This window comes from Pseudophryne corroboree, chromosome 3 (genome assembly GCF_028390025.1).
Source record: "Pseudophryne corroboree isolate aPseCor3 chromosome 3, aPseCor3.hap2, whole genome shotgun sequence".
NCBI lineage: Eukaryota > Metazoa > Chordata > Amphibia > Anura > Myobatrachidae > Pseudophryne > Pseudophryne corroboree.
Window position 1 is genome coordinate 146,528,808 of NC_086446.1, and position 27,734 is coordinate 146,556,541.

Below are 27,734 nucleotides of genomic sequence, written 5' to 3' on the forward strand. Positions count from 1 at the left end.
TTGGTTTGCCCTAATTGTCCTCCCCCTTCTTTCTTAATTTCCACACAATACTGCATGAGTGGTATCCATCCACGTCATGAGGTCTAAGAAGAATTTCATCTTCATTAAAGAAACCTTTATTGGTGTTCTACTACACTGATACAAGTAAGCATACATGTAAGAAATCTGTCAAGTCCCCATTACATCACTTTGGTGACCCCATAAGAAGGTGGACGTCTGATCTCCTCTGGGACTGTTCTCCATCACCTTTTTTTCCTCGTCAACACCGTGGAAAGGACTCTGTGTATATACAGTATTACACTATGATATGTTTAATTCTTTGTTCCATGTAAACCCTGATATCGGTGAGAGGACAACTCAAGTGAAGGGACAATTGGAGCGCAAAAAGTGAGATTGTACATTTTCTTTGCTACATATTCCTGTCTTCTATTTTTTGCCAAAGATACATAAGTCTTTGTCAAAACCACCAGGCCGACCCATTATCGCAGGGATTGGGTCTCTGACGTCCAACTTATCCGAGTGTATTGATATTTTCCTGAGCAAGTATGTGTCAGATCTACCTTCATATCTAAAGGATACAAGTAGTATCATAGCTCTTGTGGCACAAATAGAGTGGAAGGACACCTACCTGTGGGTGACGATCGACATCCAGAGCTTATATACCTGCATTGAACATGACAAGGGCATTGCAGCATGTCGGAAATTTTTAGACAGAGACAATGAGATGTCGGTTCTACATAAGAATGGGATTTGTGATTTTATCAGAATTATTCTTAGTCACAATTATTTTACATTTTTAGACTCTTTTTTTTTTCTTACAAACATGTGGGACGGCGATGGGGACGATCTTTGGCCCAAGTTTTTGCGAACCTACTGTTGGGAAGAGGAAAGTGTATAAACCAACAATCCATTCCGGAAGAACTTGAAGATGTACAAGAGGTACATAGATGATATTATAATTATCTGGGAGGGTGATGAAGCATCTTTTTTAGAATTTTGTAAAATGATCTCAACCAATAGTTTTAACTTAAAATTTACGTTCAATATTGATCATGAGAAAGTGGAATACCTGTACTTGGTGCTGAAAGGGGAAGGAAGTAAGATAATTACTTCAAATTTTATTAAGACAGTTGACACAAACAGTTACTTGCACTTTAATAGCTGTCATGCTAAGCACTGGAAAAATTAATATACCTTTTGCACAATTCTCAAGGATCACAAGGAATTGCAGTAAGAAAGAAGACGGTGATCAGCAAATACAACGATATGCAGAGAGATTTAGAGAAAGAGAGTATCTAGATAAGATTATCAGAAATGCCATCTCAAAAGTTGAAAAGTTGTTCCATTTATTACAACTTTCTCTGACGTCCTAGTGGATGCTGGGAACTCCGTAAGGACCATGGGGAATAGCGGCTCCGCAGGAGACTGGGCACAAAAGTAAAGCTTTAGGACTACCTGGTGTGCACTGGCTCCTCCCCCTATGACCCTCCTCCAAGCCTCAGTTAGATTTTTGTGCCCGGCCGAGAAGGGTGCACACTAGGGGCTCTCCTGAGCTTCTTAGTGAAAGTTTAGTTTTAGGTTTTTTATTTCCAGTGAGACCTGCTGGCAACAGGCTCACTGCATCGAGGGACTAAGGGGAGAAGAAGCGAACCTGCCTGCTTGCAGCCAGCTTGGGCTTCTTAGGCTACTGGACACCATTAGCTCCAGAGGGACCGAACACAGGCCCAGCCTCGGAGCTCGGTCCCAGAGCCGCGCCGCCGGCCCCCTTACAGAGCCAGAAGCAAGAAGAGGTCCGGAAAAATCGGCGGCAGAAGACATCAGTCTTCAACAAGGTAGCGCACAGCACTGCAGCTGTGCGCCATTGTTACTCAGGCACACTTCGGTCACTGAGGGTGCAGGGCGCTGGGGGGGGGGGCGCCCTAAACAGCAATGTAAACACCTTGGCTGGCATAAATACACCACATATAACTCCCAGGGCTATATGGATGTATTTTAACCCCTGCCAGAACTCACCAAAAAGCGGGAGAAAAGGCCGCCGAGAAGGGGGCGGAGCCTTTCTCCTCAGCACACGGGCGCCATTTTCCATCACAGCTCCGCTGGAAGGATGTCTCCCTGACTCTCCCCTGCAGTCCTGCACTACAGAAAAGGGTAAAAAAGAGAGGGGGGCACTAATTTGGCGCAGTTTTAATACTAACAGCAGCTATAAAGGGAAAAGCACATTTTATAGTGGTATTCCTGTCTATATATAGCGCTCTGGTGTGTGCTGGCATACTCTCCCTCTGTCTCCCCAAGGGGCTAGTGGGGTCCTGTCCTCTATCAGAGCATTCCCTGTGTGTGTGCGGTGTGTCGGTACGATTGTGTCGACATGTTTGAAGAGGAAAATGAGATGGAGGCGGAGCAGTTGCCTATTATAGAGTTGTCACCCCCTAGGGAGTCGACACCTGAGTGGATGAGCTTATGGAAGGAATTGCGTGACAGTGTCAGCTCTTTACGACAGACAGTTGACGACATGAGACAGCCGGCTACTCAGCTTGTGCCTGTCCAGGGGTCTCAAACGCCATCAGGGGCTTTAAAACGCCCGTTACCTCAAATGGCAGACACAGACACGGATACTGACTCCAGTGTCGATGATGAGGAGACAAACGTGACTTCCACTAGGGCCACACGTTACATGATTGAAGCAATGAAAAATGTATTGCATATCTCTGATAATACAAGTACCACTAAAATGGGTATTATGTTTGGTGAGAAAAAACTGCCTGTAGTTTTTCCTGTATCCGAGGAATTAAATGAAGTGTGTGATGAGGCGTGGGTTTCCCCCGATAAAAAACTGATAATTCCTAAAAGGTTATTGGCATCGTACCCTTTCCCGCCAGAGGATAGGGCACGTTGGGAAACACCCCCTAGGGTGGATAAAGCGCTCACACGCTTGTCTAAACAGGTAGCACTACCCTCTCCTGATACGGCCGCCCTAAAGGAACCTGCCGATAGAAAGCTGGAGAATATCCTAAAATGTATATGCACTCACACGGGTGTTATACTGCGACCAGCAATCGCCTCAGCCTGGATGTGCAGTACGGGCCTGGCGTGGTCGGATTCCCTGACTGAAAATATTGATACCCTAGATAGGGACAGTATATTACTGACTATAGAGCATTTGAAGGATGCATTTCTATATATGCGTGATGCACAGAGGGATATTTGCCGACTGGCATCAAGAGTTAGCGCGCTGTCCATTTCTGCAAGAAGAGGTTTATGGACGCGGCAGTGGTCAGGTGATGCGGATTCTAAAAGGCACATGGAAGTATTGCCTTATAAGTGGGAGGAGTTATTTGGGGTAGGTCTATCAGACCTGGTAGCGACGGCAACTGCTGGAAAATCCACATTTTTACCCCAGGTAGCTTCTCAACCTAAGAAGACGCCGTATTATCAGGCGCTGTCCTTTCGGCCCCATAAGGGCAAGCGGGCAAAAGGCGCCTCAGAGGAAAAAGGCTGCAACAAACAGCCAGTTCCCAGGAACAAAAGCCCTCTCCCGCCTCCGCAAAGTCCTCAGCATGACGCTGGGGCTTTACAAGCGGACTCAGGCACGGTGGGGGCCCGTCTCAAGAAATTCAGTGCGCAGTGGGCTCACTCGCAAGTGGACCCCTGGATCCTTCAGGTGGTATCTCAGGGGTACAAATTGGAATTCGAGACGTCTCCCCCTCGCCGTTTTCTAAAGTCTGCTTTACCGACGTCTCCCTCAGACAGGGAGGCAGTATTGCAAGCCATTCACAAGCTGTATTCCCAGCAGGTGATAATCAAGGTACCCCTCCTACAACAGGGAAAGGGGTACTATTCCACACTATTTGTGGTACCGAAGCCGGACGGCTCGGTGAGACCAATTTTAAACCTAAAATCCTTGAACACTTACATACAAAGGTTCAAATTCAAGATGGAGTCACTCAGAGCAGTGATTACAAACCTGGAAGAAGGGGACTATATGGTGTCTCTGGACATCAAAGATGCTTACCTACATGTCCCAATTTACCCTTCTCACCAAGGGTACCTCAGGTTTGTGGTACAGAACTGTCACTATCAGTTTCAGACGCTGCCGTTTGGATTGTCCACGGCACCCCGGGTCTTTACCAAGGTAATGGCCGAAATGATGATACTCCTTCGAAGGAAGGGAGTTTTAGTTATCCCTTACTTGGACGATCTCCTGATAAGGGCAAGATCCAGGGAACAGTTGGAAGTCGGGGTAGCACTATCTCAGATAGTGCTGCGCCAGCACGGTTGGATTCTCAATATTCCAAAATCGCAGCTGATCCCGACGACACGACTTCTATTCCTAGGGATGATCCTGGACACAGTCCAGAAAAAGGTGTTTCTCCCGGAGGAGAAAGCCAGGGAGTTATCCGAACTAGTCAGAAATCTCCTAAAACCAGGCCAAGTCTCAGTGCATCAATGCACAAGGGTCCTGGGAAAGATGGTGGCTTCTTACGAAGCAATCCCATTCGGCAGATTCTACGCAAGAACCTTCCAGTGAGATCTGCTAGACAAATGGTCCGGGTCGCATCTTCAGATGCATCAGCGGATAATCTTGTCACCAAGGACAAGGGTGTCTCTCCTGTGGTGGTTGCAGAGTGCTCATCTTCTAGAGGGCCGCAGATTCGGCATTCAGGACTGGGTCCTGGTGACCACGGATGCCAGCCTGAGAGGCTGGGGAGCAGTCACACAGGGAAGAAATTTCCAGGGCTTGTGGTCAAGCCTGGAGACATCACTTCACATAAATATCCTGGAGCTAAGGGCCATCTACAATGCTCTAAGCCTAGCAAGACCTCTGCTTCAAGGTCAGCCGGTGCTGATCCAGTCAGACAACATCACGGCAGTCGCCCACGTAAACAGACAGGGCGGCACAAGAAGCAGGAGGGCAATGGCAGAAGTTGCAAGGATTCTTCGCTGGGCGGAAAATCATGTGATAGCACTGTCAGCAGTGTTCATTCCGGGAGTGGACAACTGGGAAGCAGACTTCCTCAGCAGACACGACCTCCACCCGGGAGAGTGGGGACTTCACCCAGAAGTCTTCCACATGATTGTGAACCGTTGGGAAAAACCAAAGGTGGACATGATGGCGTCCCGCCTCAACAAAAAACTAGACAGGTATTGCGCCAGGTCAAGGGACCCTCAGGCAATAGCTGTGGACGCTCTGGTAACACCGTGGGTGTACCAGTCAGTGTATGTGTTCCCTCCTAGGTACTGAGAATCATAAGAAGGAGAGGAGTAAGGACTATACTCGTGGCTCCGGATTGGCCAAGAAGGACTTGGTACCCGGAACTTCAAGAGATGCTCACAGAGGACCCGTGGCCTCTACCTCTAAGAAGGGACCTGCTCCAGCAGGGACCCTGTCTGTTCCAAGACTTACCGCGGCTGCGTTTGACGGCATGGCGGTTGAACGCCGGATCCTGAAGGAAAAAAGGCATTCCGGATGAAGTCATCCCTACCCTGATCAAAGCCAGGAAGGATGTAACCGTACAGCATTATCACCGTATTTGGCGTAAATAAGTTGCGTGGTGCGAGGCCAGGAAGGCCCCTACAGAGGAATTTCAACTGGGTCGTTTCCTGCATTTCCTGCAAACAGGACTGTCTATGGGCCTAAAATTAGGGTCCATTAAGGTTCAAATTTCGGCCCTGTCGATTTTCTTCCAGAAAGAACTGGCTTCAGTTCCTGAAGTTCAGACGTTTGTCAAGGGGGTACTGCATATACAGCCTCCTTTTGTGCCTCCAGTGGCACCTTGGGATCTCAATGTAGTTTTGGGGTTCCTAAAATCACATTGGTTTGAACCACTCACCACTGTGGACTTAAAATATCTCACATGGAAAGTGGTAATGCTGTTGGCCCTGGCTTCAGCCAGGCGTGTCTCAGAATTGGCGGCTTTATCCTATAAAAGCCCTTACCTAATTTTTCATACGGACAGGGCAGAATTGAGGACTCGTCCTCAATTTCTCCCTAAGGTGGTTTCAGCGTTTCACTTGAACCAGCCTATTGTGGTACCTGCGGCTACTAGGGACTTGGAGGACTCCAAGTTGCTGGACGTAGTCAGGGCCCTGAAAATATATGTTTCCAGGACGGCTGGAGTCAGAAAATCTGACTCGCTGTTTATCCTGTGTGCACCCAACAAGCTGGGTGCTCCTGCTTCTAAGCAGACTATTGCTCGTTGGATTTGTAGTACAATTCAGCTTGCACATTCTGTGGCAGGCCTGCCACAGCCAAAATCTGTAAAAGCCCTTTTCACAAGGAAGGTGGGCTCATCTTGGGCGGCTGCCCGAGGGGTCTCGGCTTTACAACTTTGCCGAGCAGCTACTTGGTCAGGGGCAAACACGTTTGCTAAATTCTACAAATTTGATACCCTGGCTGAGGAGGACCTGGAGTTCTCTCATTCGGTGCTGCAGAGTCATCCGCACTCTCCCGCCCGTTTGGGAGCTTTGGTATAATCCCCATGGTCCTTACGGAGTTCCCAGCATCCACTAGGACGTCAGAGAAAATAAGAATTTACTTACCGATAATTCTATTTCTCGTAGTCCGTAGTGGATGCTGGGCGCCCATCCCAAATGCGGATTGTCTGCAATACTTGTACATAGTTATTGTTACAGAAATCGGGTTATTATTGTTGTGAGCCATCTTTTCAGAGGCTCCTCTGTTATCATGCTGTTAACTGGGTTCAGATCACAGGTTGTACGGTGTGATTGGTGTGGCTGGTATGAGTCTTACCCGGGATTCAAAATCCTTCCTTATTGTGTACGCTCGTCCGGGCACAGTATCCTAACTGAGGCTTGGAGGAGGGTCATAGGGGGAGGAGCCAGTGCACACCAGGTAGTCCTAAAGCTTTACTTTTGTGCCCAGTCTCCTGCGGAGCCGCTATTCCCCATGGTCCTTACGGAGTTCCCAGCATCCACTACGGACTACGAGAAATAGAATTATCGGTAAGTAAATTCTTATTTTTAGTTGTCAGGAGGAAATCATCAGGAAATCCCTTTTCTCTGACGTCCTAGTGGATGCTGGGTACTCCGTAAGGACCATGGGGAATAGACAGGCTCCGCAGGAGACTGGGCACTCTAAAAGAAAGATTAGGTACTATCTGGTGTGCACTGGCTCCTCCCTCTATGCCCCTCCTCCAGACCTCAGTTAGAATCTGTGCCCGGCCAGAGCTGGGTGCTCCTAGTGGGCCCTCCTGAGCTTGCTAGAAAAGAAAGTATTTGTTAGGTTTTTTATTTTCAGTGAGATCTGCTGGCAACAGACTCACTGCTACGAGGGACTGAGGGGAGAGAAGCAAACCTACCTGCTTGCAGCTAGCTTGTGCTTCTAAGGCTACTGGACACCATTAGCTCCAGAGGGTTCGAACACAGGGCCCGACCTCGATCGTCCGTTCCCGGAGCCGCACCGCCGTCCCCCTTGCAGAGCCAGAAGACAGAAGAAGCGACGAAAAACGGCGGCTGAAGACTCCTGTATTCATTAAGGTAGCGCACAGCACTGCAGCTGTGCGCCATTGCTCCCACAGCACACCACACACTCCGGTCACTGTTGGGTGCACGGCGCTGGGGGGGGGGGGGTGCGCCCTGGGCAGCAATTATTATACCTTTTGGCACAAAATGCACATAATACAGTTTATAAAACTGTATATGTGCAAAAAACCCCGCCATTAACATTATACAAAACGCCGGAGAAGCCCGCCGCTGAGGGGGCGAGGCCTTCTTTCTCAGCACACCAGCGCCATTTTCTCTTCACAGCTCCGCTGGAAGGACGCTCCCCAGGCTCTCCCCTGCAGTATCCAATACAACAAGGGTAAAAAAGAGAGGGGGGGGCACATAAATTTAGGCGCAAATGTGATAATAAGCAGCTATTGGGAAAAGTCACTTTTTAGTGTAAATCCCTGTGTTATTTAGCGCTGTAGTGTGTGCTGGCATACTCTCTCTCTGTCTCCCCAAAGGACTTTGTGGGGTCCTGTCCTCAGTCAGAGCATTCCCTGTGTGTGTGCGGTGTGTCGGTACGGCTGTGTCGACATGTTTGATGAGGAGGGTTACGTGGAGGCGGAGCAGGAGCCGATAAGTGTGGTGTCGCCCCCGACGGGGCCGACACCGGAGTGGATGGATATGTGGAAGGTATTAAACGACAGTGTCAACTCCTTACATAAAAGGTTCGATGACGCAGCAGCCTTGGGACAGCCGGCATCTCAGCCCGCGCCTGCCCAGGCGTCTCAGAGGCCATCAGGGGCTCATAAACGCCCGCTAGCTCAGATGGCAGACACAGATGTCGACACGGAGTCTGACTCCAGTGTAGATGAGGATGAGACAAATGTACAGTCCAATAGGGCCATCCGATGCATGATTACGGCAATGAAAAATGTATTGCACATTTCTGACATTAACCCGGTTACCACCAAAAAGGGTATTATGTTTGGGGAGAAAAAGCAGCCAGTGACTTTTCCCCCATCTGATGAGTTAAATAAATTGTGTGAAGAAGCGTGGTGCTCCCCTGATAAGAAACTAGTGATTTCTAAGAGGTTACTGATGGCGTACCCTTTCCCGGCAACGGATAGGTCACGTTGGGAAACATCCCCTAGGGTGGACAAGGCGCTCACACGCTTATCAAAAAAGGTGGCACTGCCGTCTCAGGATACGGCCGCCCTAAAGGAGACTGCGGATAGAAAGCAGGAGGCTATCCTGAAGTCTGTAAATACACACTCAGGTACTATACTAAGACCTGCTATTGCTTCAGCATGGATGTGTAGTGGTGCAGCAGCATGGTCTGATACCCTGTCAGACAACATTGATTCCCTCGACAGGGATACTATTTTGCTAACCATAGACCATATAAAAGATGTTGTCTTATATATGAGAGATTCACAGAGGGACATTTGCTGGCTGGCATCTAAAATTAATGCAATGTCCATTTCTGCCAGGAGAGTATTATGGACTCGGCAGTGGACAGGTGATGCTGATTCTAAAAGGCACATGGAGGTTTTGCCTTATAAGTGTGAGGAATTGTTTGGGGACGGTCTCTCGGACCTCGTATCCACAGCAACAGCTGGGAAGTTTACTTTTTTACCTCAGGTTCCCTCACAGCCTAAGAAAGCACCGTATTATCAAGTACAGTCCTTTCGGCCTCAGAAAGGCAAGCAGGTCAGAGGTGCATCCTTTCTGCCCAGATGCAGGGGTAGAGGAAAGAAGCTGCACCAGGCAGCCAGTTCCCAGGAACAAAAATCCTCCCCTGCTTCCTCTAAGTCCACCGCATGACGGTGGGGCTCCACAGGCGGAGCCAGGTGCGGTGGGGGCGCGTCTCCTGAACTTCAGCAACCAGTGGGTTCGCTCACAGGTGGATATCTGGGTTGTACAAGTTGTATCTCAAGGATACAAGTTGGAGTTCGAGGCGACTCCCCCTCGCTGTTAACTCAAATCAGCCTTGCCAGCTGCTCCCAGGGAAAGGGAGCTATTCACAAGCTGTACCTCCAGCAGGTGATAATCAAGGTTCCCCTCCTGCAACAGGGACTGGGTTACTATTCCACAATGTTTGTGGTACCGAAACCAGACGGTTCGGTGAGACCCATTCTGAATTTAAAATCCTTGAACACTTATATAAGGAAGTTCAAGTTCAAAATGGAATCGCTCAGGGCGGTTATTGCAAGCCTTGAAGAGGGGGATTTTATGGTGTTGCTGGACATCAAGGATGCTTACTTGCATGTCCGTATTTACCCACCTCACCAGGAGTACCTCAGGTTTGTGGTACAGGACTGTCATTACCAATTCCAGACGTTGCCGTTTGGTCTGTCCACGGCACCGAGAGTATTTACCAAGGTAATGGCAGAAATGATGATACTCCTTCGGAAGAAGGGAGTTATAATTATCCCGTACTTGGACGATCTCCTTATAAAGGCGAGGTCCAAAGAGCAGTTGTTAGTCAGCGTAGCACTATCTCGGGAAGTGTTGCAACAGCACGGCTGGATTCTGAATATCCCAAAGTCGCAGCTGATTCCTGCGACGCATCTGCTGTTCTTGGGCATGATTCTGGACACAGAACAGAAGAAGGTGTTTCTCCCGGGGGAGAAGGCCCAGGAATTGTCATCACTGGTCAGGGACCTCCTGAAACCAAAACAGGTGTCGGTGCATCATTGCACGCGAGTCCCGGGAAAGATGGTGGCTTCTTACGAAGCAATTCCCTTCTGCAGATTCCATGCAAGGATCTTTCAGTGGGATCTGTTAGACAAATGGTCCGGATCGCATCTTCAGATGCATCGGTTGATCACCCTGTCCCCGAGGGCCAGGGTGTCTCTGCTGTGGTGGCTGCAGAGTGCTCATCTTCTCGAGGGCCGCATATTCGGCATACAGGACTGGGTCCTGGTAACCACGGATGCAAGCCTCCGAGGATGGGGGGCAGTCACTCAGGGAAGGAACTTCCAAGGACAGTGGTCAAGTCAGGAGACTTCACTACACATAAATATACTGGAACTAAGGGCCATTTACAACGCCCTGAGTCAAGCAGAGCCCCTGCTTCAAAACCAACCGGTGCTGATTCAGTCAGACAACATCACAGCGGTCGCTCATGTAAACCGCCAGGGCGGCACAAGAAGCAGGATGGCGATGGCAGAAGCCACAAGGATTCTTCGATGGGCGGAGAATCACGTCCTAGCATTGTCAGCAGTGTTCATTCCGGGAGTGGACAACTGGGAAGTAGACTTCCTCAGCAGGCACGACCTCCACCCGAGAGAGTGGGGACTTCATCCAGAAGTCTTCACACTGATTGTAAATCGTTGGGAACGGCCACAGGTGGACATGATGGCGTCCGGCCTCAACAAAAAGCTAAAAAGATATTGCGCCAGGTCAAGGGACCCTCAGGCGATAGCTGTGGACGCAAGGATGTGACAGCAAAACATTATCACCGCATATGGCGTAAATATGTTGCTTGGTGTGAGGCCAGGAAGGCCCCAACAGAGGAATTTCAGCTGGGTCGTTTTCTGCACTTCCTCCAGTCAGGAGTGACTATGGGCCTAAAATTGGGATCCATAAAAGTCCAGATTTCGGCCCTGTCTAGTTTCTTTCAAAAAGACCTGGCTTCACTGCCTGAAGTTCAGACGTTTGTTAAGGGAGTGCTGCATATTCAGCCCCCTTTTGTGCCTCCAGTGGCATCTTGGGATCTTAACGTTGTGTTGGATTTCTTGAAATCCCATTGGTTTGAGCCACTTAAGACCGTGGAGTTAAAGTATCTCACGTGGAAGGTGGTCATGCTGTTAGCCTTGGCTTCAGCTAGGCGTGTGTCAGAATTGGCGGCTTTGTCATGTAAAAGCCCATATCTGATTTTCCATATGGACAGGGCAGAATTGAGGACTCGTCCCCAATTTCTCCCAAAGGTGGTATCAGCGTTTCATTTGAACCAACCTATTGTGGTGCCTGCGGCTACTCGGGACTTGGAGGATTCCAAGTTGCTGGACGTAGTCCGGGCCCTGAAAATTTACTTTTCCAGGACGGCTAGAGTCAGAAAAACTGACTCCCTGTTTATCCTGCATGCACCCAACAAGATGGGAGCTCCTGCTTCAAAGCAGACTATTGCTCGCTGGATCTGTAGCACGATTCAGCTGGCACATTCTGCGGCTGGACTGCCGCATCCTAAATCAGTAGCTGCCCGAGCGGTCTCGGCTTTACAGCTTTGCCGAGCTGCTACTTGGTCAGGTTCAAACACATTTGCAAAATTCTACAAGTTTGATACCCTGGCTAAGGAGGACCTTGAGTTTGCTTATTCGGTGCTGCAGAGTCATCCGCACTCTCCCGCCCGTTTGGGAGCTTTGGTATAATCCCCATGGTCCTTACGGAGTACCCAGCATCCACTAGGACGTCAGAGAAAATAAGAATTTACTCACCGGTAATTCTATTTCTTGTAGTCCGTAGTGGATGCTGGGCGCCCGTCCCAAGTGCGGACTCTCTGCAATACATGTATATAGTTATTGCTTAACTTAAGGGTTATTGTTATGAGCCATCTTTTAAATGAGGCTCAGTTTTTTGTTCATACTGTTAACTGGGTATAGTTATCACGAGTTATACGGTGTGATTGGTGTGGCTGGTATGAGTCTTACCCTGGATTCCAAATCCTTTCCTTGTTGTGTCAGCTCTTCCGGGCACTGTTTCCCTAACTGAGGTCTGGAGGAGGGGCATAGAGGGAGGAGCCAGTGCACATCAGATAGTACCTAATCTTTCTTTTAGAGTGCCCAGTCTCCTGCGGAGCCCGTCTATTCCCCATGGTCCTTACGGAGTACCCAGCATCCACTACGGACTACGAGAAATAGAATTACCGGTGAGTAAATTCTTATTATTTAGAACTGGAACATCTTTTTAATGGACCCTGTACTTAAGGATCTCCTCCCACCTCAACCTAAGATCGTCTATAAGAAGACTAAAAGCTTGAAGGAAACCTTAGCACCTAGTCTCCACAGGGAAAAAAATAAACCTAATAATACAATAAAGTGCCAAGGATGTTTCAAATGTGGCGGATGTAATATCTGCAAATTTGTACACGCAAAAAGAAAAGTTTTTGATAATCATGACCACTCAAAAGTATATAAAATAAAAGACTTTATAATTGTATATGGTCATATATATACTTGAGTGCTCATGCCGGATGAAATATGTAGGTAAGACGAAAAGGACACTGAAACTGCGCATCCAGGAGCATGTGCGAAATATTAAAAATAAAATTACTACTTATGCTATATACAGACACTTTATTGAAAGTCATAACTGCAGTCTTCACGATTTTTAATTTAAAGCAATAGAGCTAGTGAGAATGGGAGAGAGGGGAGGGGACATCCTTAAGAAACTATCACAAAGAGAGATGTTTTGGATTTTTGAGTTAGGAACCCCCTCTCCCTTAGGCTTTAATGAATCATTCGAGATTGCACCATTTTTATGAACCTTGTACGTCTGCCTACTTGCACTTTATTCACTTTGTCACTTTATAAATTATTTAAACACTTTTGATATATATATATATATATATATATAAAATTTAATATATATTTAGGTGGCCTGGCTAGCTGAGGGAGCAGAAGTGTATACTCCCAGCTCCTGCAGTGTGATCGCTTTAGGGGCATATATTTGTGGGACCCCACCACCAAACTGCTTATAGTGCCCCCCGGTTAACTACCAACACCCCTATCCCTCACTGGCTGACATTTGGAGGCTCTGCCGACATCCCTTCCGCTGAGGCCTCTACCTGAGGTGAAGCCGCGGCCTCAATTTCAGGACCTTCCTTTGGCGTACACAGCTGCTGCAAGCCCGGCGGATCTCTACCCTCCTCACTGACAGTCCGGCGTTCCGGCCCGCGACCACCCGTGCCCCTGTGCTTCCACGTCTCCCTGTCCCCGGACTGTGCCATGACCCCCCGCGAACCCCGCCCGCCATCTTGGCAGCGGCTTGCGCAGCCTTTCTACCGGCGCCAGCCTGCGGGAATCTCCGGCCACCCTGCCCCACTTACACCTCCGTTGAGTGGTGCTGTGGTGGGAGAACGGGCGCATGGCTTGGAGGAAGTGCTCTCGGAGCCCCTGTCAGCTGAAGTGCAGCGGTGTGCAGACATCAGTGCCGCTCCTGCTGCTACGTGTGAACTCTGGAGGTACACTGCAGGCACTGGAGCTGTGGCAGCTCTCAGTGACCTGGTTCCCTCCTGTGCTGAAGATTCCCTTAGAGGTGGAAGGGCAAACACCTGCAGATCATAATATTGCATGCCAGCCTTTTATGTATATATAGCAGCTATTTTGATTAGACTCCCTGGCTGATGCTAATCTCAAACGAGCTGCCAGAGGTTTCCTATAGCTGCCACCTGTATTTTACTTTTCTCATTGCCTATATTGTCCCAGGGTTCCTGAAAGACTATATAAGTGGTGTATACTGTACTGACCCTTACTAGTTTCTGTGTGCCTCATCAAGATTGCACTACAGCTCTCCATGAGGAATTAATTGTGCATTCAGCTGTACCTTACTTCAGTTTATTGGAACTATTCCTCTCCTGGATACGTTTCACCACTCCGTCCTGGCGACGTGACTTTCTTTCGCAGCCCTCTCCCACTGCCGACTCTGCTCTTCATTCCCACCTGAAGAGGGGGATCACTCGGCTCAACAACACAGGGCCAGCTGTCTTCCTGTGCCGTAGCTGCCCCCAGCTCTTTGCTCCGGAAGGACAGATGCGGCTTTCTGCGACAACCATGTCGGCCTCTCTCCGACGTGATGTCTGAGCTTTAACCTACAATGGCTTAGCCGGGCCACGTTGAGGGGAACACATGATATGTCGCCTGTATGTCACTATTCAGCTCAAAGATAATTATTTCTGACTACGCTTAAACACGTGCCTCATGCCAAGACGACGTTCCTCCAAGAAATTGACAAACACTTCAGCTAACTCATCCCAAGCTACAGCTTTTCGTACACTATTTAGACCACCAGTGTCCGATTCTACCTCGTCAACCCCTTTGTCGCCCTCTTTCCTCTCCAGTGCCATGGAAGACAATGCAGCTGCGGGACCCCCTGCTCCCATTCCACTGTCTACACCTACAGTGGAATCTTCAGATTTATCTGCCATTCTCTCCAAATTGCGGTCTCTCCCCACCCGCCACGATCTGCAACAGTCCATGGAACAACTGATACAGGATTCCATCCAAGCCCGTATCTCTTCCATTCAGTCTGATGTCGCCCACGTCGCAGACAGAGTGGTGACAATGGAAGATTGTTCAGAGAGGACAGATTCTAAGGTATCTGATCTCCATGATCTCATCTCTCGCCAATCACGCTCTCTGATAGCCATGGGCCTCAGGCTCGATGATATTGACAACGGAACGCAGGAATAATTTGCGAATACGGGGACTGCATGAAGACGTCGCTCCCCAAAACATTGAACCTGCTCTGACTAGAATATTTAATGAACTCCTGGGTGCGGACTCCGACTACCAGATGGTGTTTGACAGGGCGCATCGGGCCTTGCGTCCTAGTGGGGCCCCAACGGAAAGACCACGCGACGTTATCTGCAAACTCTACTATTTCCAGGAAAAGGAGGAGATCCTTAAAGCAGCCAGACGTGCTCCGGACATTGCTTTTAATGCCATAGAATACAAATTTTTCCGGACCTCTCGTCAACCCTGCAACATAGGTGTCTTCTCCGCCCCCTCACAGACGAACTCAAAAAACGTAACATCAAATTTTGCTGGGAATTCCCCTTATCCATTCAAGTGACCTCCAAAGGGGCCCTTCTTATCTTACAGGAATTTGAAAATGTTAAGGATTTTTGTTCAACCTTAGACATCCCTACCCCAATTCTTCCTAACTGGCTGGACCCGTTTGAGCTTTCAATGTCACCTCCGCCTCGTGCGGAACAGTGGCAGACAGTCTGTAACACTAGGAGGTGACGACAAGCTGACACATCCGAGGAGTCTGAAGCCGTCACGGCTGCCACAGGTGACGCTGATAACACGGGATGACAATTTCGGACTGGACTCCAAGTTCAAATGTCTATGGACACGTGAATGTTTGACATATTTAGTGTGTTTTTGATGTTTTTTTTTTCTCTTTTTGTTGTGTCCTTCAACTAAGGGTTAAATTGTCCACTGTGATTGTTTAGCCAATTGATTGCCCCTTGTGGCTGCTTGAATACTGCCACTTCTTATCAGGTCATGTTGTTTGTTCTTGTTTTTTGGTTTTAAGATGTGTCACGTATACACTAGATTAATATTGCCTGTTAAGCCATTTTGCCTTTGGCTTTCAGTACTCTATTTGATCTCGTAGTTTTTTGATCCAGTTTTTTTCCCCTTCCTTCGATTTGCTTACCTGCTGAATACTTTTATTTATATTTCCATGCTATATAATGGTGATGTATCCCGGGTCCCCTCTGACCCCCCTTGCTCTGCAGTATATTTTTAGATCATGGGCCGTTTATGGTTTCCCATGACTAATGATGCACAGTACTGCTGTTCTACTAACAGTAATTTTTTTTTTGTTTTTCATTGTCTACGTCTTTTCCCCCTGTCTTTCCTCCTGTGCTCTCCTTCCTCCCCTCCCCCACTTGGATAAGGTGTAATAGGTGGTTATCCTCTCAGCGAGGTCAAAAAGGTGATACGGGGTTGTGGCAGCATTGGGATTCCCTGGTAACCTACCAATATGGCTAACTTGAAGTTCATTTCTCTTACGTCTTAGAGGATGCTGGGGACTCCGTAAGGACCATGGGGTATAGACGGGCTCCGCAGGAGACATGGGCACTCTAAAGACTTTAGATGGGTGTGCACTGGCTCCTCCCTCTATGCCCCTCCTCCAGACCTCAGTTAGATCTTGTGCCCAGGGGAGACTGGGTGCACTGCAGGGGAGCTCTACTGAGTTTCTCTGAAAAAATACTTTTTGTTAGGTATTTTATTTTCAGGGAGCACTGCTGACAACAGGCTCCCTGCATCGTGGGACTGAGGGGAGAGAAGCAGACCTACTTAAATGATAGGCTCTGCTTCTTAGGCTACTGGACACCGTTCGCTCCAGAGGGTCGGAACGCAGGTCTCACCCTTGCCGTTCGTCCCGGAGCCGCACCGCCGTCCTCCTCACAGAGCCGGAAGATAGAAGCCGGTTTAGTATGAGAAGATAGAAGACTTCAAAGGCGGCAGAAGACTTCTGATCCTCTATGAGGTAACGCGCAGCGGTAACGCTGCGCGCCATTGCTCCCAATACACACACACACTGGCGGCACTGTATGGGTGCAGGGCGCAGGGGGGGGCGCCCTGGGCAGCAATTATTAACCCTCTGGGGACACTGGCATAGATATATACTGCGGAGGCAGTATATTGCAAAAAGCCCCGCCAGTATAAAGATTTGAGCGGGATCGAAGCCCGCCGGTAAGGGGGCGGAGCTTGATTCCTCAGCACTAACCAGCGCCATTTTCTCCACAGCACGCTGCAGAGAAGCTGGCTCCCCGGACTCTCCCCTGCTGAACACAAGTACAGAGGGCAAAAAAGAGGGGGGCACACTTAATTGGCGTAGAAAGTATATTTATAAAAGCGCTGTATTGACTGGGATTTATTCCAGTGTCCGGTGGCGCTGAGTGTGTGCTGGCATACTCTCTCTCTGTCTCTTCAAAGGGCCTTATTGGGGGACTGTCTCCATATATATATATATATATATATATATATATATCCCTGAGTGTGTGGGGTTGTCGGTACGTGTGTGTCAGCATGTCTGAAGCGGAAGGCTCATCTAAAAAGGAGGGGGAGCAGATGATTGTGGTGTCTCAGTCGGCGACGCCGACACCTGATTGGCTGGATATGTGGAATGTTTTAAATGCAAATGTGTCTTTATTACATAGGAGAATGGACAAAGCAGAGTCCAGAGAAAAGAAAGGGAGTCAATCCATGGCTTTGGCTGTATCACATGGCCCTCCAGGGTCTCAGAAACGTCCCCTGTCCCAAGTAGCAGACACTGATACCGACACGGATTCTGACTCCAGTGTCGACTATGATGATGCGAGGTTACACCCAAGGGTGGCCAAAAGTATTCATTATATGATTATTGCAATAAAAGATGTTTTGCATATCACAGATATCACAGATGACCCCTTGGTCCCTGACACGAGGGTATACATGTTTAAGGAAAAGAAACCTGAGGTAACCTTTTCCCCATCTCATGAGCTGAACGCGTTATTTGAAAAGACTTGGGAAACTCCAGACAAGAAGCTGCAGATTCCCAAGAAAATTATTATGGCTTATCCTTTCCCTGCACAGGATAGGTTATGGTGGGAATCCTCGTCCAGGGTTGACAAGGCTTTAACGAGCTTGTCCAAAAAGGTGGCGTTACCGTCTCCAGACACGGCAGCCCTCATGGATCCTGCTGATCGCAGACAGGAGCCTACCTTAAAATCAATTTATGCACATACGGGTGCCTTGCTCAGACCGGCAATAGCGTTGGATTGTGTTTGTAGCGCTGTAGCAGCTTGGGCAGATACCTTGTCATCTGACATTGATACCCTAGATAGGGATAGCATTTTATTGACCTTAGGTTACATTAAAGACGCAGTCTTATATATGAGAGACGCTTCGAGAGATGTTGGGCTGTTAGGTTCGAGAGCCAACGCCATGGCGATTTCTGATAGGCGAGCCCTGTGGACCCGCCAATGGACGGGTGATGCCGACTCAAAGAGACATATGGAAGTTTTGCCTTACAAGGGTGAGGTTTTATTTGGGGAAGGTCTCGCGGACCTGGTTCCCACAGCTACCACAGGTAAATCTACTTTTTTACCTTATGTTCCCCCACAGCAAAAGAAAACACCACATTATCAGATGCAGTCCTTTCAGTCGCATAAGTCCAGAAAAGGTCGGGGCTCTTCCTTCCTCGCCAGAGCTAAGGGTAGAGGGAAGAGAATGCCTGCTACGGCTAGTTCCCAGGAGCAGAAGTCCTCCCAGGCTTCTACTAAATCCACCGCATGACGCTGGGGCTCCTCTGAGGGAGTCCGCGCCGGTGGGGGCACGTCTTCGACTATTCAGCCATGTCTGGGTTCAGTCAGACGTGGATCCTTGGGCGATGGAAATTGTATCCCAAGGCTACAAGCTGGAATTCGAAGACGTGCCTCCTCGACGATTTTTCAAATCGGCTTTACCAACTTCTCCCCCAGAAAGGGAGATAGTTTTAGCTGCAATTCAAAAACTGTGTCAACAACAAGTCATTGTCAAGGTTCCCCTAGTGTAACAGGGGAAGGGGTACTATTCAACCCTGTTTGTGGTCCCGAAACTGGATGGCTCGGTCAGACCCATTCTAAATCTAAAATCCCTAAACCTGTACTTGAAAAAGTTCAAATTCAAGATGGAATCGCTCCGGGCAGTTATTTCCAGCCTGGAAGGGGGGGATTTTATGGTGTCACTAGACATAAAGGATGCATACCTTCATGTCCCCATATATCCCCCTCATCAGGCATACCTGAGATTCGCTGTACAGGACTGTCATTACCAGTTTCAGACAGTGCCGTTTGGGCTTTCCACGGCCCCGAGGATTTTCACCAAGGTAATGGCGGAAATGATGGTGCTCCTGCGCAGGCAGGGAGTCACAATTATCCCGTACTTGGACGATCTCCTGATAAAAGCGAGATCGAGAGATAAATTGCAGAAAAGCGTGTCGCTCTCCCTGAGAGTGCTGCAGCAGCATGGCTGGATTCTAAGTCACAGTTGATTCCAACGACTCGGCTATCTTTCTTAGGCATGATTCTGGACACGGAACAAAAGAGGGTTTTTCTCCCGATGGAAAAAGCCCAGGGACTCCAGAACATGGTCAGAGACCTGTTAAAACCGAAAAAAGTGTCAGTCCATCAAATGCACTCGAGTACTGGGAAAAATGGTGGTGGCCTACGAGGCCATCCCCTTCGGCAGGTTCCATGCGAGGACATTTCAGTGGGACCTTCTGGACAAGTGGTCGGGGTCCCATCTACAAATACATCAGAAAATAAGCCTGTCCTCCAGGGCCAGGGTGTTTCTCCTGTGGTGGCTGCAGAGTGCTCACCTTCTCGAAGGTCGCAGGTTCGGCATTCAAGACTGGGTTCTGGTGACCACGGACGCGAGCCTCCGAGGATGGGGAGCAGTCACACAAGGAAGAAATTTTCAGGGACTATAGTCAAGCCAGGAGGCTTGTCTACACATCAACGTACTGGAATTGAGGGCCACATACAACAGCCTACGACAAGCGGAGAATCTTCTTCGCGACCTACCGGTTCTGATTCAATCAGACAACGTCACAGCTGTGGCTCATGTAAACCGCCAAGGCGGGACAAGGAGCAGAGTGGCAATGGCGGAAGCCACCAGGATTCTTCGCTGGGCGGAAAATCACGCAAGTGCTCTGTCAGCAGTATTCATTCCGGGAGTGGACAACTGGGAAGCAGACTTCCTCAGCAGACACTATCTCCATCCAGAAAAGTGGGGACTTCATCAAGAAGTTTTTGCAGAGATAACAAGTCAGTGAGGACTTCCACAAATAGACAAGAAGCTTCGGAGGTATTGTGCCAGGTCAAGGGGCCCTCAGGCAGTAGCGGTGGACGCCCTGGTGACACCATGGGTGTTTCAGTCGGTCTATGTGTTCCCTCCTCTTCCGCTCATCTCAAAAATACTGAGAATCATAAGACGAAAAAGAGTGCAGACAATACTCATTGTTCCGGATTGGCCTCGAAGGGCCTGGTATTCAGATCTTCAGGAAATGATCACAGAAGATTCGTGGCCTCTTCCTCTAAGGCAGGGGTGGGGAACCTCAGGCCCGAGGGCCGTATAAGGCCCGCAGAGCCACTTGATCTGGCCCGGCCAGGCTCATCTAGCCGGGTGCCCGCTGAGATTTTGTTACTAGAGGGCGCCTGGCTTCTTACCCTCAGTAACAGCCGGAGGCAGGAGCTCCCTCTGGCAGTGTGCATATGCTGTTGTGCGGTGTTATGGGAGAGATGTCATGACTTCTCTCCCATAGTTCTGAGGAGTGAGTAGCCAGGCGGAGGGCAGCGATCTGGAAACAGAAGCGGGGCTGGTGAGTATTGTGTTTTTTTGTTTTAGTTTTAATGTGTGTGTGTAAGCGTTGCTACTAAAGGGCATATCTAATGGGGCATAACAAGTGACGGAGCATATCTAATGCGGCATAACAAGTGACTGGGGGCATATCTACTGGGGCATAACAACTGACTGGGGGTATATCTACTGGGGGCATAACTACTGACTGAGGGCATAACTACTGACTGGGGGCATATCTACTGTGGCAAAACTACTGGGGCCATATCTACTAGGGGCAGGCTCATTTTTAAGTTGATAATTTTTGTATGGCCCCCGAAGGATTTTATAAATATCCAAATGGCCCTTGGTAGAAAAAAGGTTCCCCACCCCTGCTCTAAGGGAAGACCTATTGCAGCAGGGGCCCTGCGTGTTCCAAGACTTACCGCAGTTACGTTTGACGGCATGGCGGTTGAACACCAAATCCTAGCGGGGAAAGGTATTCCGGAGGAAGTCGTCCCTACTCTGATTAAGGATAGGAAGGAGGTGACGGCGAAACATTATCACCGCATCTGGAGGAATTATGTATCTTGGTGTGAAGCCAAGAATGCTCCTACTGAAGATTTCCATGTGGGCCGTTTTCTCCACTTTCTACAGACAGGAGTGGATATGGGCCTAACGTTAGGCTCCATTAAGGTACAGATTTCGGCCCTATCAATTTTCTTTCAGAAGGAATTGGCTTCTCTCCCAGAAGTCCAGACTTTTGTAAAGGGAGTGCTGCACATCCCGCCTCCTTTTGTACCCCCAGTGGCACCATGGGACCTTAACGTGGTGTTACAGTTCCTAAAATCTCACTGGTTTGAGCCTCTTCAAACAGTGGATTTAAAATTTCTCACTTGGAAGGTGGTCATGTTGTTGGCCTTGGTATCTGCAAGGCGGGTGTCCGAATTGGCAGCTTTGTCTCACAAGAGCCCCTATCTGATTTTCCATGTGAATAGAGCAGAATTAAGGACTCGTCCTCAATTTTTGCCTAAGGTGGTTTCATCTTTTCATATGAACCAACCTATCGTGGTGCCTGTGGCTACGGGTGACTTAGAGGATTCCAAGTGCCTTGATGTAGTCAGGGCCTTGAAAATGTATGTAGCCAGGACAGCTCGGGTTAGGAAAACAGAGGCACTGTTTGTCCTGTATGCAGCCAACAAGCTTGGCGCTCCTGCTTCTAAGCAGACTATTGCTCGCTGGATCTGTAACACGATTCAGCAGGCTCATTCTATGGCTGGATTGCCGTTACCAAATTCGGTAAAGGCCCATTCTACAAGGAAGGTTGGCTCTTCTTGGGCGGCTGCCCGAGGCATCTCAGCATTACAGCTTTGCCGAGTGGCGACTTGGTCGGGTTCAAACACTTTTGCTAAATTCTACAAGTTTGATACCTTGGCTGAGGAGGACCTCATGTTTGCTCAATCGGTGCTGCAGAGTCATCCGCACTCTCCTGCCCGGTCTGGAGCTTTGGTATAATCCCCATGAAAGTCCCCAGCATCCTCTAGGATGTAAGAGAAAATAAGATTTTAAACCTACCGGTAAATCTTTTTCTCCTAGTCCGTAGAGGATGCTGGGCGCCCGTCCCAGTTCGGATTAAATTCTGCATGACTTGTATATAGTTCTTGCTTACATAAGGGTTATGTTACAGTTTGATTAGTCTCGGGCTGATACTGTTTTTTGTTTCATACTGTTAACTGGTTCGTATGTTCCAAGTTGCACGGTGTGGATGGTGTGGGCTGGTATGTATCTTGCCCTTGGATTAACAAAAATCCTTTCCTCGTACTGTCCGTCTCCTCTGGGCACAGTTCTTGAGGTCTGGAGGAGGGGCATAGAGGGAGGAGCCAGTGCACACCCATCTAAAGTCTTTAGAGTGCCCATGTCTCCTGCAGAGCCCGTCTATACCCCATGGTCCTTACGGAGTCCCCAGCATCCTCTACGGACTAGGAGAAAAAGATTTACTGATAGGTTTAAAATCTTATTATCGTTTAATGTGAAAGGCCTTAACATCCCTGAGAAGAGATCCCGGCTTCTACACGCCCTGCATATTGATAAAGCGGACGTGGTGTTCCTCCAGGAGACACACTTTAAAAGAGGTGCCTCTCCGAAGCTGCACTCACGTCATTTCCCACAGGGATATTATAATGACTTCTCGGGAGCTAAGGCCGAAGGAGTTGCAATTTTATTTGCCAAACATGTTAGATTGAGTGATGTATCGGAGGTTCCTATTTGGGATGGGAGGTGCCTGCTGGTGAAAGCTACTATTGCCAACCTAATTTTTACATTTGTTAACTTTTATCTTCCCAATCAGGGTCAACTCCGTTTTATGAGGCAGGCTTTGGAATTGATAGAGCAAAATCTGGAAGGGGTGTTGGTGGTAGTAGGGGACCTTAATTGGGCTTTGGAGCCTCCTATAGATACCTCAACTGGTGCGCCCAGATCTTCTTTAAAGTATATCGCACGCTTTAAATCAATTCTTCATGATTTTCAACTCATAGACGCTTGGCGACTGCTCCACCCTAAAGATAGAGACTACACATTTTACTCTTACCCGCATAATTGCTATACCCGTATAGATTATCTCTGTGTGGATCACAAATCTCTAGATTTTCTTGTGGATGCCACAATAGGACAAATAGTTGGCTCTGATCATGCCCCCATTACTCTTATTCTATCTTTTCACCACCCTCCCCCATGGCAATGGCGCTTTCATGAGCAATTTCTCAGAGACACAGACTGTCGGGCCCAAATAGAAAACACTATTGATGACTACATTGCTCTTAATCTGACTGACGAGGTCTCCCCAGTGATGATATGGGAAACCCATAAATGCGTGATTAGAGGTAAATGCATTCAACTGGGTTCCCACCTCAAAAAACTGAATGCTGTGATGCCCTACTTGCTAAAATTAAAAGACTGGAACTCGCACATAAATCTACGCTAACTTCTGATGTGTTGGCAGAGTTACTAGAGGCACGGTCATTCCTAAATAGTTTAGTGAATGAGGGCACCCGCAGAGCGTTTTGCTGCTGCCGACATAAATTCCATAGGTGGGGTAATAAACCTGGGAAGCTTCTTGCCCGTGCCTTACGAGCTCAAAGATGCTTAACTTATCTTAAGGAGATGAAGGACTCCTCTGGTGTGCCTCATGCCACTTATAATAAGATGGCTGAGATCTTTCATGAATATTATACTGATCTCTATAATTTGACATCGCTGCGCTCCCATTGTGAGCAGTCAGTACATGAGAAGGCAGTAGAGGACTTCCTAGAAGAGATCAAATTACAGTCACTCTCCGCGGATTTGACTTCAGCCCTTGGAGACCCCTTTACAGATAGTGAGCTCATGACCGCCCTGAAGTCCTCCCCAACTGGTAAAAGTCCGGGCCCTGATGGCTTCCCCATATGTTATTACAAAATGTTTCAAGATAAACTTCTCCCTCTTTTGCTCCATGCTTGCAACTCAGTCTCTCCACAGGCCCCTTTCTCGAATCAGTCCTTAGGAGCACACATCACAGTCATACCTAAAGATGGCAAAGATCCATCATTGCCATCCAGTTACAGGCCAATCTCCCTCCTTAACGTAGATGTTAAATTATATGCCAAGCTCATAGCGAACCGCCTGGGTTTATTACTGCCAGAGTTGATTCACCCTGACCAGGTTGGTTTTGTTTGGGGTAGGGAAGCAAGGGATAACACCATAAGGGTGATTGACCTGGTAGCCCATGCAAGATCAGCTAAAACTCCTATGATGCTTCTTTCCATAGACGCTGAGAAAGCTTTCAACCGCATAGACTGGGTCTTTATGGAAGCGACACTGCGACGACTGGGCCTGGGAGAGGTGTTCTTGCAAAAAATCCTTGCGCTATATCGGGCTCCCTCAGCACAGGTGCGGGTAAACGGACTACTTTCTGACCCAATAACCATTTTTAATGGGAGCAGACAGGAATGCCCATTGTCACCATTGATATTTGTTGTCTGCATGGAGGATCTGGCTAGAGCCATTAGACGGAACCCTGATATCACTGGATTGAAAGTGGGTGAAAATGAACATAGACTTGCATTGTTTGCAGATGACCTCTTGGCGGTCGCTACAAACCCTGCTGTATTATTACCTAATCTTATGAAAGAATTTTCACGTTTTGGAGCATTATCTAATTTTAAGATTAATTATACTAAATCAATGGCTCTTAATGTCTCCTTTTCTACTAAATTAGTCTCGTCCCTTCCCCTAGGATCCCACTCACATTAAATATTTAGGCATTCTAATCCCCTCCTCTCTATCTACTACAGTCACTTTAAATCATCTCCCTTTATTGCAGAAACTGCGTGGGGAAATGACCCAGTGGCTCAAGCAGAAATTCTCCTGGTTAGGCCGTATGAGTATTGTGAAAATGAATATACTACCAAGGTTGCTATACCTTTTCCAGACTATCCCCTTGAAGCTCCCCCATCAGTTTCTGGTAGACACACATAAGGCAATTAGCCGATTTGTTTGGGGTGGCAGGAAACCTAGGTTCAAACATTGGTACTTGTTTTATAGGAGAGCCCATGGGGGCCAACAGTATACCCATGATATCGGCATATTATCAGGCCACAATGTTACATAGGATCCTAGACTGGTCACGGCCTGGCACCAGCTCCAAACAGTGGGTAGACTTGGAGAGATGGTCCTCGGGTCTATATTTGCAGGCAGCACCCTGGCTTAGGACCATTGGCCGCTCCACTCATTTGACGGTTGGACCCACTTTGGCTCTCTGGAGAGTGCTACGTTATAAATTGGGTCTTCCTTCGCAAAATTCCCTGCTTCTCCCATTTCTTAACAACCCTTCATTTGTGCCGGGCACTGGAAGAGGCGCGGCCACCAGATGGAAACTGGCAGGCTTGACTAGGATATCCCATTTGCTCTCAGGGGGAAAGGTTAAATCTTTTAATGAACTCAGGGAGGGCACTGACATTCCTGCGACTGACTTTTGGTTCTATCTCCACACCCGTCACTTTATTTTGTCACAAAGGACAGCTGCTGCATTAACAGGAGACATCACACCTTTTGAAGGTGTTCCCAATCTTCCGAACCCACTCATGTTATCTCAGGTATATATAAGATATTATTGCATGGTCATTTCACGGGAGATCCCACTTTTTACACAAAGTGGGATACTGACCTTATACCTTGAGGGATACATATTAATTTGAACAAACATTGTGAATTTATGCTGCGGTGCTCTACAAGTTTGGAGGTGATAGAAACACAATATAAACTGCTTACTAGGTGGTATCGATGTCCCTCCCTTTTGCATAAGTTCTTTCCTTCTGTGTCCCCCCTGTGCTGGAGGTGTGACAGGGAACGAGGCACCCTCATTCATATATGTGGGACTGCCCTCTAATTGCTGCCTTTTGGGACGGGGTTATTCAAATTTCCTCCGAAATCCTGGGGTTTCATGCTCCTACTGAGCTTGACTTCTGGCTACTCTTCCATACTACAATACCACTAACAAAATATAAACATCCCCTTCTCAAGCATCTTAATTACGCAGTGAAAGCTGTAATACCGGTTCACTGGAAGTCTCCAAGCCCCCCCAAGTTATGGGAATAGTTCCAGAGGATAGAATGTTATAGAACCATGGAGGATATTTACCATTCAGTACTGGAAAAACACTCTGATTATGTTGCTACGTGGTCCTCATGGCTGGATTTTAAGTCTGCCTCCACCTACAAAGACCAGATCCCGCTAGACTCACCATGATACTGATTACCTCTGTAGTCCACTTCACTAAATAAATAAACACACTTGTACTAGATGTGATTGGTTAGCTCACTCATTCCCCCCCCCCCCGACTCTACCCTCTCCCTCCCTCTACCCTTTGTCTTGTCTTCTTCTTTGTAATATTAGTTGTGATTTCAATGTATTTTGTCATATTTATTTTTGTTTTCCATACACACTGAATATACTATTGCCGATCCTCTGATATATAATGAAAAATGTGTTACTTCCTAGACGGATCAATTATATATATTATTTTTTCATTTTCTGTTTGTATTGTTGATGTTATATTGATGCTTTGTGATATGTGTTCATACGATATTGACCTATTTGTATCGTTTCTATTTCTTTTGAAAAACCAAAATAGAGAATATATAAATATATATTTATTCTTTCTGCATATCTATGAAATCATATTGATTGATATCTTTATATTAGCACAGATCACGGATTAAATATGGAATCAATACTCCAGCAGCGCTTGGACAATTATAATGAACTGCCTGAGAATGGATTTTTATATGACTGGCACTTTTAAAATGACTTTTGAGTTGAGATTGGACCAGTACAAAATCAATACTGTAATAGACTCTTCTTCTATCTAAGACTTATGTTTTTCTGTATTAATTCATTATGTATTCTGGATTTGCGATCAGCATTTGTTCTCTGGAGCCGGAAGAAAGCATGCGTTCCACAACTCTACTTCCGCGTTCCACGATCTGCACTAGGACTTCAGAACAGGAAATGCGTTCCAGCTAGCTGACAGGAAGCGCGTCTTGCGTGCCAGCACCGCCCAGCGCATAGGTGCACTTGTAATTGTTATTTAACTGCTATTTTCATAAATATGGCTTGTGATTGTACTGCATGATGTTTTAGTTTTAATTTTAAATTCGTCTGGTAGCTTTGCATACTCCTGTCGCGTCCGGGACCGGAAGTGACGTCAGTATGCCTTCCATATGCGTTTCAATAGGTTTTTTGTTGCTTATATTCAGACGGGCGAGTTTTGCCCTGTTCTTTTAATAAGATAAGGTCTATTCCTAGTTATTATACTCCCTTTCTTCTACTCTATCTTTATAAATAAAGAGTTTTGATGTAGTTTAATCATTTCCTGTCACATAATGACAGGAAGTGAGGTCATGATGTTTGTCCCACATGTCTCCACCATCTTAAGTGCCAGAGGTATAAATTCATCTCAATACCTCTGGGACATTATCTCCATGATGAATCTTGCCTTAAAGATGAAACGCGTCGGAGGTTACCCTGGACACTAATTGTTTCTTGTACGTGTGATACCTGCTCATTTTTAACTATGTACTAATTAAATGTGAAACTTTCTTTCTACCACAATACTGTGGAGTGTGTTACTTTGGGAGTATTCCCATTAACACCCACTTAGTAGTAAATTGCTATAAGCACATATAGGTTAAAACGGTACACCCTATTTTGTTGTCT

The 27,734-nt window shown here is 47.6% G+C and overlaps 1 protein-coding gene and 1 long non-coding RNA gene across 2 annotated transcripts in view; both read left to right on the plus strand.

Annotated features, from left to right (window-relative positions):
• Window positions 1-27,734, plus strand: part of LOC135054963 (zinc finger protein OZF-like) — a 235,191-nt gene that overhangs the window by 103,512 nt on the left and 103,945 nt on the right. The window lies entirely within an intron of this gene.
• LOC135054964 (uncharacterized) lies at window positions 809-27,629 on the plus strand. Its single transcript, XR_010243605.1, has 2 exons — window positions 809-939; window positions 26,726-27,629. It is a non-coding gene; the product is annotated as an uncharacterized LOC135054964 (long non-coding RNA).